This window comes from Nanorana parkeri, unplaced genomic scaffold, assembly GCF_000935625.1.
Source record: "Nanorana parkeri isolate BGI_ZX_2015 unplaced genomic scaffold, ASM93562v1 scaffold32, whole genome shotgun sequence".
Classification (NCBI taxonomy): Eukaryota; Metazoa; Chordata; class Amphibia; order Anura; family Dicroglossidae; genus Nanorana; species Nanorana parkeri.
Window position 1 is genome coordinate 3,123,531 of NW_017306300.1, and position 18,695 is coordinate 3,142,225.

The following is an 18,695-nucleotide window of genomic DNA, read 5'->3' on the forward strand; positions in this document are numbered from 1 at the left end:
ATATATATATATATACACACATACACACACACACACACAAGCATTTTATTTTCAAAAGACAATCCCTTCCTCATATTTTTCTTTTTATAAGTACTACTTTGAAATGCATTAGAACCAGTGGATTGCAACAGCTCATCTGAAACCATATAACCCAAGGTCAACCTGGAGGCAAAATATGTCAATGGAATTTGCAGGGTCCTCTAGGAACAGTGACAGAAAAAAGTATTGAGCTTAGAGGTTGATGTGTAAAAAGTTGTCTTTCCATTTAATCAACCAAAGTAAATGTGACCTTTCCTTCAGGTATCATAAATTATATTCCTTTGTCTTATTTAACTTCCTTAAATGTTATATTTATATGAATGTCACAGTGAGGATGTGACACATCTATTGTTATGAAATAGAAGAACCTGGTAAAGAAATTGTTCATAAAAAACAAACACATAAAAAAAACAATATTTAGAAAATTCAACCATACACTTGTAGAGAACTAACAGAAACTAAATAACCAAATATAACAAAAATTAATTTAAAATTAACTATATACTTTTCCCAGCCTAAAATAATAAATTGGGTTCAGTCATGAGTTAAAAACAATCCAATTGTATTTCTTTAACTCAGGATCAAAATCCAGTAATCATATTACAAGTAAATGACCCTGTGTACAGGCTTTCTATATATGCAATTGATTTGCCGTTCTTCACATTACAAGGACAATATTTCTAGTTATTTCTTCTATTTAATTTTCTTTATTTAAATTTGCAATGTACAGGTGTATCGCTATTGGTAACCAGCTTTGGCACAGATGGCCTTTCCCGATAGCCAACAGGTACATCATGAATGTGAGGCAATAAGTGTCTCAGGCACATCCTCTTAAGGTAAAGTTCTTTACCTTGGATGGTGGGAAAGATGAGCGCCAGTCACTTTGAATAGATTTCATGGTATTTTAATAGCATGTGCATGGAGAGTAGGGAAGGAGGCTAGAGTGAGCACAGAATACCTGAAGAGTTACATAAAATCACAGTCTTTGGTCTTCTGCATGGTCTTCTAGCTATTTAGATTCTTCTTTCACAGAACTCTACTGGCTGGAATACATCTCAATGTAAATGGCTCCTTGTAGAACTGTGGTTCCTGTGTATGCTCAGTCTTAGGCAAGACAGCAGTGGGAAGGTTCATGTGGTGCTTCCAAGCTCAGTCAGTCAGTTACTATCCCTAACAACTGCAGCTTTGCTTCCTCAAGGCTTGTAGCACTCCATCACATAATCAGCATCTTAGGGACACCTCCCATGACAGGAGATCCCCACAGCTTCTCCTACCCCTAGGCCTTCAGGCCTGGGGCCTAGATTGGTGGTTCACTGATGCATCCTCTCAGGGTCAAAACACTGGTGTGAAGACCCTGTATCAGGAAGTGCCTCAGATATTTAATAACTCTCCCAGCATGCACAGCAGGCTCCATAGACCTACTGACTGGCCAGATATTAAACATCCTTAACCCCTTCGTGACTGACGACGTACAGTGTACGTCGCCAGCATCGGGGCTGTTTAAACAGACTCCCGTCTGTCGACTGTCGGCTTTACAACAGAAGCGATTCTGATGATTTACCTAACGCCAGATCGATTCTGTGCCCCGTAGAAGGGGATGCCCCCCCCCCCCGCTGGACACCGCCGCCGTGCTTCCCGGGCTCCGTTGCCCCTCCTAGGGGCCAGGGACCGGCATCCTTGGTGTCCGCGGGGAGCTGGGGACGAACTTCCGTTCATCGATCCCCTCCCCGTTCTATGGGACCGGGAGCGATGCAGATTGCATCACTTCAGGTTCCCCCCGCTGTCAGTTCTGGGCTCCTGCAGCCCAGCTATAAGCTATTAAAGTGTGATCTGCACTTCAATAGCTTACTTCCAGTGTAAAGGTGACACTGGGGGTCTTTTGGACCCCCAGCATTACCTTAAAGAGTACCTGTCACCACCATCTGCTATCACATGGGATAGCAGTCAAAGTAAAGTTAAAAAAAAGAGTTTTTTAAATTAAAATAAAATAAATCTAATAATAATAAAAAAAAATTAAAAGTCAAAATTTTGCAACTACCGCCATTTTATTCTATAGGGTCTTGGAATTCAGAAAATATATAATGTTTGGGGGTTTTAATTCATTTTGAGGCATAAAATGTGGAAAATAACATGGGTGCAAAAAATGAAAAAAAGGCCTCAGTCATGAAGGGGTTAATATAAAGCATTATCTCTAGCACACTCTACTGGTGAACACTCAACACAGCAGGTGACTGAGAACAATCACTGCACACTTACAGGATTATTCACAAAAGGTTGAAGAGTTTGGAGAAGGCAGGAGAAGTGAACAATCTAGGCCAAAATAGCTGATTTGGAAAAATACTCCAATTCAGCTCACTTTCCAGTTCAGCTATGTTCTCCTAGATTGTTCACTTCTCCTGCATTGTCCACACTCTTCACCCTTTAGTGAAAACCCCCTTAGAGTACACTAGCCAGCAAAACTAAGCTGACTACGTCTACACTGACAAATCACAAAAATAGACAAAAAGAATTTAGGAAAAACACTACATCCCCACACAGGCAACAGAAATTTGGAATAAAATACATCTTTTTGTAATTTTCACCAGCCATACTGTTCGCCAGCCCCGCACAAGGCACGGTGCCTTCGAGCTTTGATTGGCTAATGCCTTGTACCTGACCACAGGTCAGGTGCAAGACTTTGCCCAATCAGGGCACAGCGAACAGTGAGAGTCATGATTGGACAAAGTGTCACCAACCCTCTGCTTCTGCGCCAGGTTCCGTTTGCCATACTGTTCGGAGGAACCTTGCACGCATGTGTGGGCCACGGACTAGCCGCGGAAAAACGCGCCAAATGGCGCACAAGAAGTGATGCACCTGATCAATTGACTTCCCTATTTAAGCTCAGCCTGCACACTTCCATACTGCTGGATTGTCTTCAAGCCTCCTGAATTCCTGTGTCTTCTGATTCCTGTGATTACCTGCCTGCTTACTTTGACCCGGATCTGACTTGACCATTCTTGCCTGCAACCTGCCCTCGACCACGGATTGTTTTGACCATTATTGCCTGCAACCTGCCCTCGACCACGGATTGTTTAATGGACTTGGACCTCTGGAATGGAATGGTACTTGTGTACCTTATCTGCTTGCTTGGTGTTACCTCAGCTTGTTGACCCTGGATTTCGGATTGCCCCAGTTCTACTACAGAACCAAAGCTTCAGCTTGCACGGTATTAACACCACTGGCACCCGTGCCACTCATTGTCTGCCCGGTCTCTGTTCCCACCTCCAGAGTCCTCAGGACTCCTCACGCATCCAACCAGGTACGTGACACAAAGTCATGTTGACTCTGCCCAATCATGGCTCACCCTGTTACAACTGTAAACAGTTTGGTGGAGCTAGCTGTCACTGCTAGCTCCCCCCAAATGTTTATATGTTAGCGGCATCTGTCAACATGCCATTCTGCAGCCGGTGTTTGTCACAACGATGGGATGGCGCTCATCTGTTTTTTTAATTATTTCTTTATATTTTTATTGTTTTATTTTTTATTTAGTCGAGTCGTCGTGGACAACACTGGACGTCGTGATTGACGTTGGATTAAATCAATGAATTAATTTTGGTTTTTTAAAAAAAAATAAAAGACTTGTGAAAAACATGTCTTTTTTTTCCAAATAAAGGATTTTTTCAAAAGTCTGGACTTTTTATTTACAATTTTATTTAACTCTTTATTGAATGGGTAGGGGTGCAAGTACCCCTTACTCATTCACAAGGGGGTAAGGCGGCATCTGGGTGCCCCTTTATTAAAGGGGTACCCTGATATGAAGCCCCCTGCCTGCACCCCCACAACCAACACCCCAGGGCTTGTGGGGAAGAGGCCATTGTCCCCATCAGCACAGGGACAAGGTGCTTTTCCAGGGGTGACCCTGGAAAAGCACCCCTCCCAGTGCCGAGGGCATGTGGTGTGATGTGGGAGGGAGGGGGTGCTAGCTCATCCCCCCCCCCCTTTCCGGCCCTGCCAGACATATACCCGGATCAAGGGTCTGGCATGGATTTTTTTTTTTTTACATGGTGTCCCTCCTCAATATTCCTACCAGACCCTTAAGGTCTGGTAGGAACATTATTGGAGAACAATACATTTAAACTATGTAACAAATATACATAAGTGCAGTAAGTAGAAGGAATAATTCAGCAATACGTTTTTATTGTTATGAATACCCTAGTTTGATAGAGGGTGATGGTACTTTGCATATCATTATTGCTTTTTTCACTGCTCTTTTATGTAAGGCCAAATACAGTATGTTATGTCAACTTAGATGGATCTGGAATTATCACAGTGACTTACAGTGACAGTAAAAGCCATACTGTTAATAACATTTGATGAATCAGTTTTAAAGTACAGCACATATCGTGTTTAGTGGCTATTTTTAAGAATAAAATGTTTATGACCTTTTCAAAAATATTGTTTCTACAAAAGTAGAATGCAGATGTTTTTAGTGCATGCTACATTAACTTTCAAGAGCTACCATTTTCAACATTTCCCTTGATGTATGGTATTTTCTGTGTAAAATAAAGATGACAAGCTTAGTCAAAATGAATAAAGTGCTAACTCCTTTTCTAGTAATACTTTTGACTTGTCTTGTTCGCAGGCTATTACAGGAGCACCTTTTCATAGTACAACAGAAAGTATAAGTGACATCTATATTCCAGTCTCATCTCTGTGTTTAGAAAGTCATGTACCACATTATCAACATCTATGATGTAACTGATAAACTGGAGAATACCACAAAACATAATGACATTTTGATTTTAGATTACAGCAGTTACTGTAGTTCTTAAAAGATTCCTGTTTTGCAGTTTGTTAAAAAAAAAAGACAGCTGCATATTTTGTTTAAAAGTGTTCTAACCTTCAATATACTATGTCTCGCTTTGGATAAAGATATTCACAGGCAATACAAATTAACAAGATTATCTGTGATATTTTAGAGAGGTAGATAAAGATTATTGACAATTCAAATATAAAGGGAACTTCTTAAGGGGAAGCTGCTTGCAGAGTAGAATTTTTTTTCCATGTATACTGTTGTTGACTTGAGATATAGATGGGGTCAAAAGTATTGGTAGGCCTCCTTAACTTTCACACCTGCAAGATACAGGCTTCAATAAGTATGTGCCTCTCAGGTAAGAAAGCATCTTTCATGGTTTAAATAATTTATTAAAGGAACATTGTACATTGCTGCAAGTTGGTAAAAGATGTACTGACTTATTGTTGTCAAGTTGGTAAAAGATATACTGACTTAATCCAGCTGCATGTAGACCGACCTAAAGTGAAGTGAACCGAACGCTGTTCGCCTATTCACTTGAGGCTGGTACGGCTGATTTCAGCGGTATATCGGCTGAAATCAGCCATACATCGGGTGGCTTCGGGTCGGCCAAACATGCTCAGCATGTTTGGCCGACCCGAAGTGCAGAAGAAGTTCGACTCAGCCGATCCAACATCTCGATCGGCTAAGCCAAACCTTATAGATGCCGAACAGCAGTGAGTGAATAGTCCGGCTGTTCTGCTCGGTCCCTCTGTGGTACCGAGCAGAACAGAAAAACAGTTTAAAAAGTAGAAAAAAATAAATAGAAAATGATTGTGCGGAGCTAGCAGTGACAGCTAGCTCCGCCCAACTGTTTTCTATTGGCCGGCGGTTCTGCTGCCTTCAAAAAAAAAAAGGAAAAAAAAACCTCTCCCGGGTGCTCCGGGAGTCTCCCGCTCCCAGTCGCCAAGGAGAGAAACACTGCTTTTTCTTTATTCTGACACGGAGTCAGAATAGAAAAAAACATGTTGGCCATAGGAATTCATTGCTAGATTCCTATTGGCTATTTAAATTTGCAATAGCCAATAGCAAACTAACTATTGTACCCGCCCTCTACTGCTGTCAATCAGTAGTGGTGGACCTGATGGAGAACTGCAGCAGAGGGCGGGTGCAATGCTAGTTTGCTATTTGCTATTGCAAATTGAAATAGCCAATAGGAATCTAGCTATGCATTCCTATTGCCAAATTATTATTTTTTTCTATTCTGACATGGCTCCATGTCAGAATAAAAAAAAAGAAAAAGCAGTGTTTCTCTCCTTGGTGGAGAGAAACACTGCCGGATCGCCAGGGAGAGTTAGGCTGTCTGGAGATCAGTGTCCCTGGTTAGCTGGTAACCAGGGATACTGATCTCTCTGCAAGTGGCTGGAGCCAGCCGTAAGATCACGGCTGGCTCCGCCCAACAGTCAGAAGCAGGCTGTCGGCCGGCCACTGGCTTTCAACGCTGCTCAGCCGAGCCGAGGCATATGCGTTTGGCTCGATTGAGCTGTACGGGCTATTTTGAATAGCCCGTACAGCAGCCCTTCCGTTCTACTGAACCGAAGGGGTCCTGGGGCCAAAGCTAGCCGAAGGATCGGCCAAAACTACGGTTAGATCCTTCGGCTGCTTCGTGAATAGACCCTTTAGTGTGTGTGTAATAAGGTGCCCCATGTTTGAATTAGACATATAGACAGCTGGATCTGAATAAAGGGTATGTATAGCTAAAACAGAATAGGAAACAGTAAATCCTTTGCCAGTTTTTTACTTGATGTCTCTGATTTCTCATTATTTCCTGACCCTGAGACACAACAGGGGATCAGAAGAAACACCTACAAATTAGGGAATTCCTATCTTAAACAGTGGCCACTGGAACAGATGTTCTCACTGGAAAAGTCACCCTCACCTCTTAATCAGGAGACACCTCTTAAATTTTGGATTTCCCATCACTTTCTGTCTCAGTGATAATGGTCAATAGAACAAATAGAGAATCTTCCCAGTGAGGACGCAGCAGTGATACAAACTTAACATAACACAATGGATTCTCACAGTAAGGTTCTTAAGACAGAAGAGCATAGCACAATGATTGCCTAAAATGCTGTTTCTACAATCCAAATGTATCCTTATTGCTACTCATTGCAGCTGGAAACTATCTACAGGATCTATTCATGTTTTGGAGTTTGCCAGAGAATTCCCCAGTGTTGCTGAGTTATAAAGCCCATATTAATTTACAATGACAGGAGCACCTTCACGTGTGCAGAACTCCACAAAGAGGACTAGGGCCTCATCAGAGTAAGTAGCATCATTCTTAGAATAATCACCACCGCGCTACTCAAATAGGCCAGGCTAAACAAGCAAGGATGTCTCCAGGGTACTCTGGGGTATCAAGGGAAAGAAGTTATGGCATATAACTCCAGGGTGAGTCTCGAAATTGGTACCTTAGGATACCACAGAAAAAGTCCATGGCACAATTAACATCACAATATGACTGTGGGCTACAATGACCAAAATACATTACACTTTTATCTATTTTATTAATTTTACCAAACACTGTGCTTCTCCTATCCATGACCAACTGAATCTTTTAAAGGAGACTAATGAAAATCAGCACTGGATGTTTAACGAGTGAAGGAGGAATGGAGTTGATTTACTAGTAGGTAGTAAGGTAGTAAATCATGTTCAATTTGAAAACTGGATTTTACTTTCTTAAGGGAATTTTTACTTATCTTAGTGAATGAGGTAAGCTAAGTGAAAATTCACTTTGAAAAGAATACACAAACCTGTGCAGACAAAATTAAAACAAAGGGATTTTTGCTTGCGCGTGATTGGATGATTAAAGATAGCAAAACTTCCCCTCAGTTAATAAGCTAAGTAAAAATTAAATTTGCTAAATTAACAGCCTATGCTCTTGTAATTCAATCTCATTACTTAGCCCATTAAATACTAGGTCCAGCTGTACCATCTTGCTGGACAGTGTGTGCATGAAGTCTATTGTGAGATAAAGTGCACATTATCTAAAATCATGTTGAATTATTTCTGAAATAATTGTATTCTGCTGCTAATGAAATACAAGAATGCTTGCAGCAGACAGCTAAATGGGTCTGGAATGTAAAGAAAAGGGTGGAATGCAGGTTGACCAAATATGGCCATGGTCATATTTGGTCAATGGACATGGTTATATTTGTGCAATAACATCAGGCAGCATTCCTGCTCCTTTTGCACATTCAGCTGCTGGTCATGAAATGTAATTCGCAGCAAGAGTCAGTCCACGGTACATCATGCCAGTGGTTGGGTATGTTTTGTATCAGAAGGTTGGAGAGCACTGTTTTTGCCATTGACATGGATTTACGTTGCTGGACAATGTGATTTACAAAATATGGTCAGTGTTTTTTATACAAATTTGTTTCTTGGGAATGAGTAACTCAAGGTAATATGTATCCCATACTCTTTAACATAGTGTCTGGATATCTGAAGGCTGCCTTAATTTAAAGATGGGTTCCAGATTGAGTTCAATCCCACCCATGCGGACCCCCACATTCTGTTGCGGACCAGATGTGGGGGTGAGGCCTGTGTCTCTATCTGCATAGGCTTTGGGATGGTTCAGGGGAAGGTGGGATACAGGCTCATGGCTTCACCCCTTTCCTAATCAAGAATAAGGGTCTTGTAAAGGTTTTGGGGGTATCCTTTTATGTGCTGTACAAAAAAGGTGTGTTAAGAGGTCAGAGTTCAATATTATCCATCCTAATTGCTTAAATAATCCCTAAAAACTTTCTAAAACTCAGGTTTAATTTTGTTTATCTACTTCAACACAAGACAGAAAATTTCTTAAACACATGCACATGCATGCAATTAATATGGCAATTCAAGACATTCTTCTTAATTTGTCACATTATAAACCCGTGTTTCATGCACTGTAGTTGTCAATATTCTTGCACATCAGCCTCTGCAACTTTATTTTATTAATTCCTCCCAGTGTCTCAACATATAGCAGTAGGGATGAGTAAATTGGCTTGGGTTCAATTTCTGGGCTATTTGTTGAGCTCATCATAAATTCCAGAAGCTTTGAACTTTAAAGAGTAATTTAATTTGAAAGAAAAATCAATCCTCTCAGTAATGGAGGGCAGAAATGTCTTAGGTGAGCACTGTACCACTCATTCTGACCACCAGACCTAACAAATCTTTACCTCCTGGATCACAAAACCTTCCTTACACATTTGATGCCCTGATCATGGCTCCTCTGAGTACAAAATCAAAACACTACATCAAATGTGCCCTGGTGCAAGCTGCAGCCAAAATGGCAATTATGGGCCTGAAGTTTCCCTCTTTGCAATAGACTACATCTATCATCCACTGTGAGAATGACAAGGACAGCCATTTTCTCCTTCACTTTCTTGGGGGCTTTTCACCCATGGAGACCTTTTGGCCAAGATAGATAAAATGTGCAAAGCCTTGTAGACTACTTCTAAACAAATCACAGAGATAGACAATCATGACAAAGAGATGTATCGCCTTAAGGAATAAAACAAAGCCCTCTCTCTCTGACCACAGGTATCCAATCTGTGTATACCAGAAATAATGCTGGATCTCTAATCCACCCTCACTGCTCTCAATAACTTATTCATTATATCCCCATTGAGCAGCTTTAATTTAACTGAGCACTTGCCAGGATCCAGAGAACCTCCAGGTGGTGCTGGGGCCAGGTCCTGCAGTCCCTGTGCTCACCTGCAGGTGTCTCCAGGCAGCCAGGAACTGTCACGTATCAGACCACCACTGGGTGGTGCTGGAACCTGCGACTCCAGTGCTCATCTACGGGTGTCTCCCAGCTGCCAGCGATTCATCCACCACCTGGTGCTTCCTGGGAGGGTACTTAATCCCTCCCTGCAGTCAGGACTGTGGCTCAGTATCCTGTTGCCTTTCCCTGGTGCCATTTCTTGTGAATCCTGAGTCCTGTTTCCCGTCCTAAGCCCAGTCCCCTGCTTTCAGCCCTGAGTTCTGTTACCTGCTCACAGCCCTGAGTTCTATTACCCGCTTGCAGCCCTGAGTTCTGTTACCTGCTTGCAGCCCTGAGTTCTGTTACCTGCTTTCAGCCCTGAGTTCTGTTACCTGCTTGCAGCCCTGAGTTCTGTTACCTGCTTGCAGCCTTGAGTTCTGTTACCTGCTTGCAGCCCTGAGTTCTGTTACCTGCTCACAGCCCTGAGTTCTGTTACCTGCTCGCAGCCCTGAGTTCTGTTACCTGCTTGCAGCCCTGAGTTCTGTTACCTGCTTGCAGCCCTGAGTTCTGTTACCTGCTCGCAGCCCTGAGTTATGTTGCTTGCTTGCAGCCCTGAGTTCTGTTACCCGCTTGTAGCCCTGAGTTCTGTTACCCGCTTGCAGCCCTGAGTTCTGTTACCTGCTTGCAGCCCTGAGTTCTGTTACCTGCTTGCAGCCCTGAGTTCTGTTACCTGCTTGCAGCCCTGAGTTCTGTTACCTGCTTGCAGCCCTGAGTTCTGTTACCTGCTTGCAGCCCTGAGTTCTGTTACCTGCTTGCAGCCCTGAGTTCTGTTACCTGCTTGCAGCCCTGAGTTCTGTTACCTGCTTGCAGCCCTGAGTTCTGTTACCTGCTTGCAGCCCTGAGTTCTGTTACCTGCTTGCAGCCCTGAGTTCTGTTACCTGCTTGCAGCCCTGAGTTCTGTTACCTGCTTGCAGCCCTGAGTTCTGTTACCTGCTTGCAGCCCTGAGTTCTGTTACCTGCTTGCAGCCCTGGGTTCTGTTACCTGCTTGCAGTCCTTCCTGAGTCCCACGTCCTGTTACCTGCTTGCAGCCCTGAGTCCTGTTACCTACCTGTACCCCAACACTTGTCCTTTGGCTCCCCTGGTCTTGCCCGGCTCCCTAGGTTTACCTTGCTTGCATACCCTGGGTGTGTATTAAGTTATTTGCTCCTGTTATTCTTGTATGTGTTTGCTGTTATATTTAGTTGGTGTCACTTTACTTACTTGTGCTTACCTGTGGGTGTTGGTGGGGTTGTTGTGTTTTGAAGTGCTGCGTACAATAAATGGTATGCAACTCATTGACATTGTCCAGTGGGGTCATATTAATTTGGTCCTCCTGCGTGGGTACCTGCATGCGGTGTGGGGACATCCGCACAGGTACCCTGACAGAATACTGAGCCCCAAAACGATCAAATTGACCACACGCAGCCTTTGGTGTTTTTTTTGTTTCCCCTTTTGCCACTGTCGAGATGGATCTCGAGGGGATACGTGGTTATGTGCACTTAGCATCTGTTGCGCCGCAGGGCTGCCAACAGTTGTTTCAGGGCTTCCCCAGAGCAGACCTATTGGAATGTGTCCGTAGGGCTCACTGTTTAATGGATATGATTGGTTGTCCGTTTGGGGATATTCAACCCCTAATCAAAATTTGTAGCGGACTAGCTATGAGTGGTGATGACCTCTCCCCTTCATTTACCTTGTCACAGGTTATGTCGCTGGTGTGGTTCTTAGAGGATGATCCTGCCAGTTTTTCTGAACATTACTCTGAATGTCCACAGGAGACCTTGTTAAAATATATTGAGGCGGTTGAGTCGCTTATTGACCAGGGGGTCTGTGTGGAAACCTTTGCCCAACCCCTGCTCCTGATGTGGTCTGACATATGTTTCAGGCAGTCTAGCCCCCTTTCCAGATCCCGATCAGGTTCCACCAGGTTGCCCATGACAACCACGGTGACTCCTGCTATTCCTGAGGAAATCCAATCCCAGTTTTTCCTAGCAACAGCGCCTGTCTGCCATTCAGTTACCCCTGTTCCCAAGGCTACCCAGCAAGAACCTTTGCATCTCCTGGCTACATCTCAGGCGGACGGATGAGGCTGTGGATGACTGTTTTAGATACTCAGGATCCATCCCAGTCCAGCCTGTTTCTGTCCAGTCTGCTCCAGTCCAGTCTGCTCCAGTTCCAGTCCAGTCTGCCCCAGTTCCAGTCCAGCCGGTTCTGTCGATCCTGCTCCAGCCGATCCCATTTGTTGCAGTTGCAATATTATTTTGACTTTATCTTCAAGAGATGTGGCAATACTCTATACTTCATGAAATGTGGCAGACAATCAGGTGAGGGATATGTATTGGCTATATTTTTCCTGCAAGGAAATAAACGAAACACAGATAAGTCATGTATTGTTATATACATATATGTGCAACGTAACACATGTATACGAGCAACCTTCTTTACCAAATACATGACAAACATATATTGGCTTTCAATTCATTGGGAAGGGGGGCAGGCATCCAAACATGGTTACATTAATAGCAAAGAGGTTGCGCATGGCAACAGTTCTATGATTGTAGCCATTTGCTTAGGTTGCAATAACAATAAATCAATATAATAAAATATAATAAAAATAACATTGAAAACACATGTATGGACAGCTGCAGTGAAGTATATGGACACATTTAAAAATATGGCCATGATTCCAGTTACTTTTGAAAGTAGAAAACAGAGCACAATTTGAAGGAGTGGATCAATCTAGTTGTTTCTCGGACGTACGTTAATACAAACACGCGTTTGCATTTTGGCCTACACACCTGTGTTACCTGCAACTCTTGCACTCTTCTGACAGCTGGGGAACAATAGCTGAACACCTAAGTGATAGAAAGCAGCAGCAAAAAGAGGGCCAGCTCCATGTCCCTAGATGAGATGGTGGAGATGGTCTACATCTTTGAAAAAGATGACTATGACTGTAGACGGTCATCATATGGCAAGTCTAACAGCAAAAGGGATCAAATACTTGAAAAAGTAAGCACTGTTCTGCATAAAAAGTTTGGCCAGCAGTGATCCAAGGTCCAAGATCCAACTCCAAACATTGGTCTGAGTTGAAGATTAGAGAGGTGGATAAACTTTCCAGAATGAAATGCATTATAACAAAAAGTTAGTGACTTATATTTGCAAACAAATAAAAATGCATAGCAATGTGCTTATTGATCTAGTCCTTTTATCATGCCATGTGGTCCCTTCCGAATGCATACCAGACACTTTAGGTCTGGTAGGAGTTTTAGGGGGGACCCCAGTGCCAAAAAAAGCGTGGGTGTCCCCTAAAAACCTTTACCAGATCCTTGATCCGAGCAGGAGCCTGGCAGAGCAGGAAAGGTGGGGATGAGCGTGCGCCCCCATCCTGCACCATACAAGGCCACATGCCCTTAACGTGCAAATAAACTCACCACTCCGTAAAAAAACATAATTTGAAAAAAAAACCACAACACAGGTTTTTGACAAGTCTTTTATGATACATGAGTAGATAGCTGTGTGGGGATAAATTGTTTAAGAAAGTGATAGTTCAGTGGTTAGGTTGAGGTGGGATAGGCTTCCCTTAAGATATGAGTCTTAAGGGATCACCTAAAGGCAATCAGAGTGGGAGATAGTCGGACAGGTTGGGGTAAAGAGTTCCATAGGATGGGAAAGACTCTAGTGAAGCCCTGGAGGCGAGCATGGGAGGAGTTGACAAGGGAGCTGGAAAGCAGAAGGTCTTTTGAAGAGCGGAGGGGACAGTTAGGGTGACACTTTGAGACTAGGTTTGAGATATAGCCGGGGGCAGAGTTGTGGATGGCTTTGTAAGTGGTTGTTAATATTTTGAATTTTATCCTTTGGACTATTGGAAGCCAGTGTAGGGATTGACAGAGGGGGGTTGCAGACACTGAGCGGTTGATTAGGTGAATGAGTCTAGCAGCTGTATTCATGATAGACTGAAGGGGAGATAGCCTGTGTAGAGGTAGGCCAATGAGGAGGGAGTTGCAATAGTCAAGAGGAGATATAACAAGTGAGTGGATGAGTACTTTTGTGGTTTCATTGGTGAGGAAGGGGCATATTTTGGAGATTTTACAAAGGTGAAGGCGGCAGGATTTAGATAGTGATTGGATGTGGGTAAGAAAGGTGAGGTCCGAGTCAAGGATGACACCTAGCACCTTGGCATGGGGGGAGGGTTGGATAGTTGAACAATCTCAAGGGAAAAGTTGGGAGAAGGTGCACGGGCGGGAGGAAATATCATGAGCTCAGTTTTTGAAAGGTTGAGTTTTAAGAAGTGTTGTGACATCCAGACTGATATGTCAGTTAGTAGATTAGTGACATGCAAGGACACTGAGGGGGTGAGTTGATGCTTATTGATCTAGTCCTTTTATCATGCCATGTGGTCCCTTCCGAATGCATACCAGACACTTTAGGTCTGGTAGGAGTTTTAGGGGGGACCCCAGTGCCAAAAAAAGCGTGGGTGTCCCCTAAAAACCTTTACCAGATCCTTGATCCGAGCAGGAGCCTGGCAGAGCAGGAAAGGTGGGGATGAGCGTGCGCCCCCATCCTGCACCATACAAGGCCACATGCCCTTAACGTGCAAATAAACTCACCACTCCGTAAAAAAACATAATTTGAAAAAAAAACCACAACACAGGTTTTTGACAAGTCTTTTATGATACATGAGTAGATAGCTGTGTGGGGATAAATTGTTTAAGAAAGTGATAGTTCAGTGGTTAGGTTGAGGTGGGATAGGCTTCCCTTAAGATATGAGTCTTAAGGGATCACCTAAAGGCAATCAGAGTGGGAGATAGTCGGACAGGTTGGGGTAAAGAGTTCCATAGGATGGGAAAGACTCTAGTGAAGCCCTGGAGGCGAGCATGGGAGGAGTTGACAAGGGAGCTGGAAAGCAGAAGGTCTTTTGAAGAGCGGAGGGGACAGTTAGGGTGACACTTTGAGACTAGGTTTGAGATATAGCCGGGGGCAGAGTTGTGGATGGCTTTGTAAGTGGTTGTTAATATTTTGAATTTTATCCTTTGGACTATTGGAAGCCAGTGTAGGGATTGACAGAGGGGGGTTGCAGACACTGAGCGGTTGATTAGGTGAATGAGTCTAGCAGCTGTATTCATGATAGACTGAAGGGGAGATAGCCTGTGTAGAGGTAGGCCAATGAGGAGGGAGTTGCAATAGTCAAGAGGAGATATAACAAGTGAGTGGATGAGTACTTTTGTGGTTTCATTGGTGAGGAAGGGGCATATTTTGGAGATTTTACAAAGGTGAAGGCGGCAGGATTTAGATAGTGATTGGATGTGGGTAAGAAAGGTGAGGTCCGAGTCAAGGATGACACCTAGCACCTTGGCATGGGGGGAGGGTTGGATAGTTGAACAATCTCAAGGGAAAAGTTGGGAGAAGGTGCACGGGCGGGAGGAAATATCATGAGCTCAGTTTTTGAAAGGTTGAGTTTTAAGAAGTGTTGTGACATCCAGACTGATATGTCAGTTAGTAGATTAGTGACATGCAAGGACACTGAGGGGGTGAGTTGTGAAATAGAAAATATATATTTGAGTGTCATTGGCATAGAGATGGTATTGGAAGCCATGTGAGGTTATTAACTGACCAAGGGAGGAGGTGTAGATAGAGAAGAGAAGGGGTCCAAGGACAGAGCCTTGGGGGACCCCTACAGAAAGAGGAAGAGGAGGGGAGGAGTTAGATTTGTAGGTGACGCTAAAGGAGCCCTTAGATAGGTAGGAGGAGAGCCATGAGAGAACAGAGTCTTGTAGGCCAAGCGAGTGGAGTTGTTTGAGGAGGAGCAAGTGGTCCACAGTGTCAAAAGCAGCAGAAAGGTCTAATAGCAAGATTAAAGAATGGTGGCCATTGTTTTTAGCTGTTAGTATGTCATTAGTGAGTTTTAGGAGGGCGGTTTCAGTGGAGTGTAGGGGGCGAAAGCCGGACTGTAAGGGATCGAGAAGGTTGTTATCAGTGAGGTGGCGGCTCAGGCTGCTGTAGATATGGCGTTCTATGAGTTTGGAGGTGAATGGGAGTAAGGAGATTGGTCTGACATTGTTGGGGTCATTGAGGGTTTTTTGGGTATTGGGGTGACCAGGGCATGCTTTAGAGGGGAGGGATAGATGCCAGTAGAGAGTAAGAGATTGAAAATGTGAGTAAGAGAGTGTAGGATAGAGTTAGAGGGTGACCGAAGTAGTGCTGAGGGAACAGGGTCCAGGGGGCAAGTGGTGAGGTGGGTGTCAGAGAGAAGCTTTGTAACCTCCTCTGGTGTCAGGGTCAAAAGAGGAAAGTAACAAGTAAGCTGGTGGGTCTGGTACATGAATAGGGGAAGGTGACTGCACAGTGGCTATCTGATCCCGAATTGTATCTATTTTGTTTATGGAATTATATTTTAGGAGGGAAGCTTTATACAGGGTGAAGTCTTGCAGAACCCTAGTTTTTTTCCACAGTCGTTCAAGAGCGCGGCTATGTCTTTTTAGATGTTTGGTTTCTTTTGTTTGACACGGTTGTAGTGGAGGTGGTCTAAGTCTGCGTGTAGTGAGGGGAGCCAAAGTGTCTAGAGAGGATGATAGTGAGCTGTTGTAGACAGAAATAGCCAGGTCAGGGCAGGATAGGGGTGATATTTTGTCATAGAGGTAGTCAGTAGCAGAGTAGAGAAGGGTCGAGAGGGTGAAGGATTCTCCGGGTGACAGTGTGCCATGTAGGTGAATTCTGGTTTGGGGACAGGGTGCGCGTGAAACTGACAAGGTTGTGGTCTGAGAGCGGGAAAGGGGTGTTGCAGAGGTTGCAAGGAGTGCATAGGTGAGAGAAAGCAAGATCTAGTATGTTACCATCAGGGTGTAAGTAGGAGTGTATGGACCATAAGTCCATAAGTAGTGAGTAGGAGTGTCTGACCATTGTGTTGGATCAAAAGAAGAGGTTAGGTGAATAAATTGAGTGGAAGCTGGGGTGTTAATGTTATTAGCAATGTTAAAGTCACCAAGAATGATAGTGCGTATTTCTGAGGAGAGAAAGTAGGGTAGCCAGGCAGATAAGTCATCCAGAAAGCGAGATACTGGTCTAGGTGACCGGTATATAACAGCAAATTGGAGAGAATAGGCGAATACAGTGGGTGTCAAAAGAGGAGAGGGAGGTGAATGCGGGGATAGAATGATTCCCACTCCACCTCCTTTCTCTCCATTAGGTCTGCGTGAGTGCGTCCAATGTAGGCCACCATGAGGGAGGGTAGCAGGTGTGGCAGAGTCGGATTCCTGAAGCCAGGTTTCAGTAACAGCTAGCATGTTAAAGGAATTGGAAATAAGAAGATCATGCACATCGGTGAGTTTGTTACAGACAGAGCGGGCATTCCAGAGGACACATGAGAAGGAAGGACTGGTTCTAGGAAGCAGGGGAATAGAAATCAGGGTGCGCGAATTGCAGCTGCTGCCAGAGGAAAGGCAGTGCTGGTTGGAGGGTGAATATTAGAAAAGAGAGGGCCAAGCTTTGGGAGAGATATCCCCTGAAGTCAGGAGAAGCAGAAGTGTGAGAAGTGAGATGTGAGAAAGTTTCATATGAGCGAACAAGCGTCAGTGTCCTGGAGGTAACCCTAGCATGTGTATTCAGAATGAAAGGAGGTGATGAGTGCAGTAATAGGGAGAGGGTAGGAGAGAGGGCAAATATATAACATTGTGGGGTGGAGGGGGGTAAAGGACATACAGTTTAAGAAGAGAATCTAGTACCAGTTAGGTGCATTTAGAACATGCTAATCCATGAGGTCCAGAGCCCTCTGGCCTAGGAAGGAAAAACAGATCCTTATCCTATTTAAATAGCCCCACCCCAGTAAGCATGCTCAGTTTTGTAGCAACCAACCCCACCTACTGATGACACACCTGGCATTGATTAACTAGTAATAACAAAGGTCTAGGCTGTAAAGAAAAACTGTAATTCTACCATTGCACTCTGATCCAGTAAAGCCTGGCAGATTACAACAGCATGTTGGTCACATGCCAACCATACTAATGGAAAATAGTAACTACACATAGTCATACAAAACCCAAAAAATTATAGCTAGTTTGCAAAATAAGTAGGGTTGCACGCCTAAACCTTATCCACTCTACATTATTTTCATGTGTTTTTGTTTGCTTTTTGGCAGGCAAACAAAAGAAAAGTTGAGCACTATTTTCTGCCAGCAGTGCAGAGAACACAAGAGGTCTAGATACCCAGGAGGTGGGGGTTGTTGAGGAAGTGGAAGTGGAAGTGGAAGAAGCCACTGAAACTGATGGTTTTAGCAAAAACAGATCTACTGGAACCACAGGAGGCCACAAGCTCTGGTATACACTGTTGGATTTTTCAATGACTTTTACTCAAAACCAGAAACCTGTTTTGGTTACTCTATTTTCCCTCTTTTTTTAATTTCAATTAATCTTTATTGGATTTTAACAGTGAGTAAGTACAATATACATTGGAATAACAAGGTACAGAACACCATCATCAAAAGTCAGCTGGTTTGACACTGCAATACAAATATAAGAGTAAACATATGTGATGGTGGTTGGGGAAGGGAAGGACACAAGGAACACAAAAACCAACCAATCAGTCACAGGGTACAATATGGCTTTTGAAGCCATTGAGAGCATTGGTTTATTTTCCCTCTTTTATATATTGAATATAGCAGAAGAATCCAGGCCAGACAGGGTTACAATCGGCAATGTGGTACAGGCGCTGCAGCAGGGAAAAGAGGTAGCAGACATCTATTGTCTGCCACATACAATGCTGTTTTCACACCTCTCTCTGGGCAAGTTAATAACACCTCCTAGACTCCAATTATGCAAATGCATTCAAAACCTGGTTGTGACTAACAGATTATGTGGATAGGAGCAACATTCACCATATGTATTCCCGCTCATTTTGTGTACAAGTCATTCTAAATTGAGAAAGCTGGTTGGATGATCAATGAAACGTCTTTAAGAAAAATACAGCAAGTCAAGTTGCCTTGACTTATTTTTTTACCATGACCCGGATGAATGAGAACCTTCACAGACATATATGCATGGAGAACGAGTTGCTTTTCTTTGGACAGAATTGCTAATGCATGGATGACATTAGCACAAACATCTCAGTAGGTT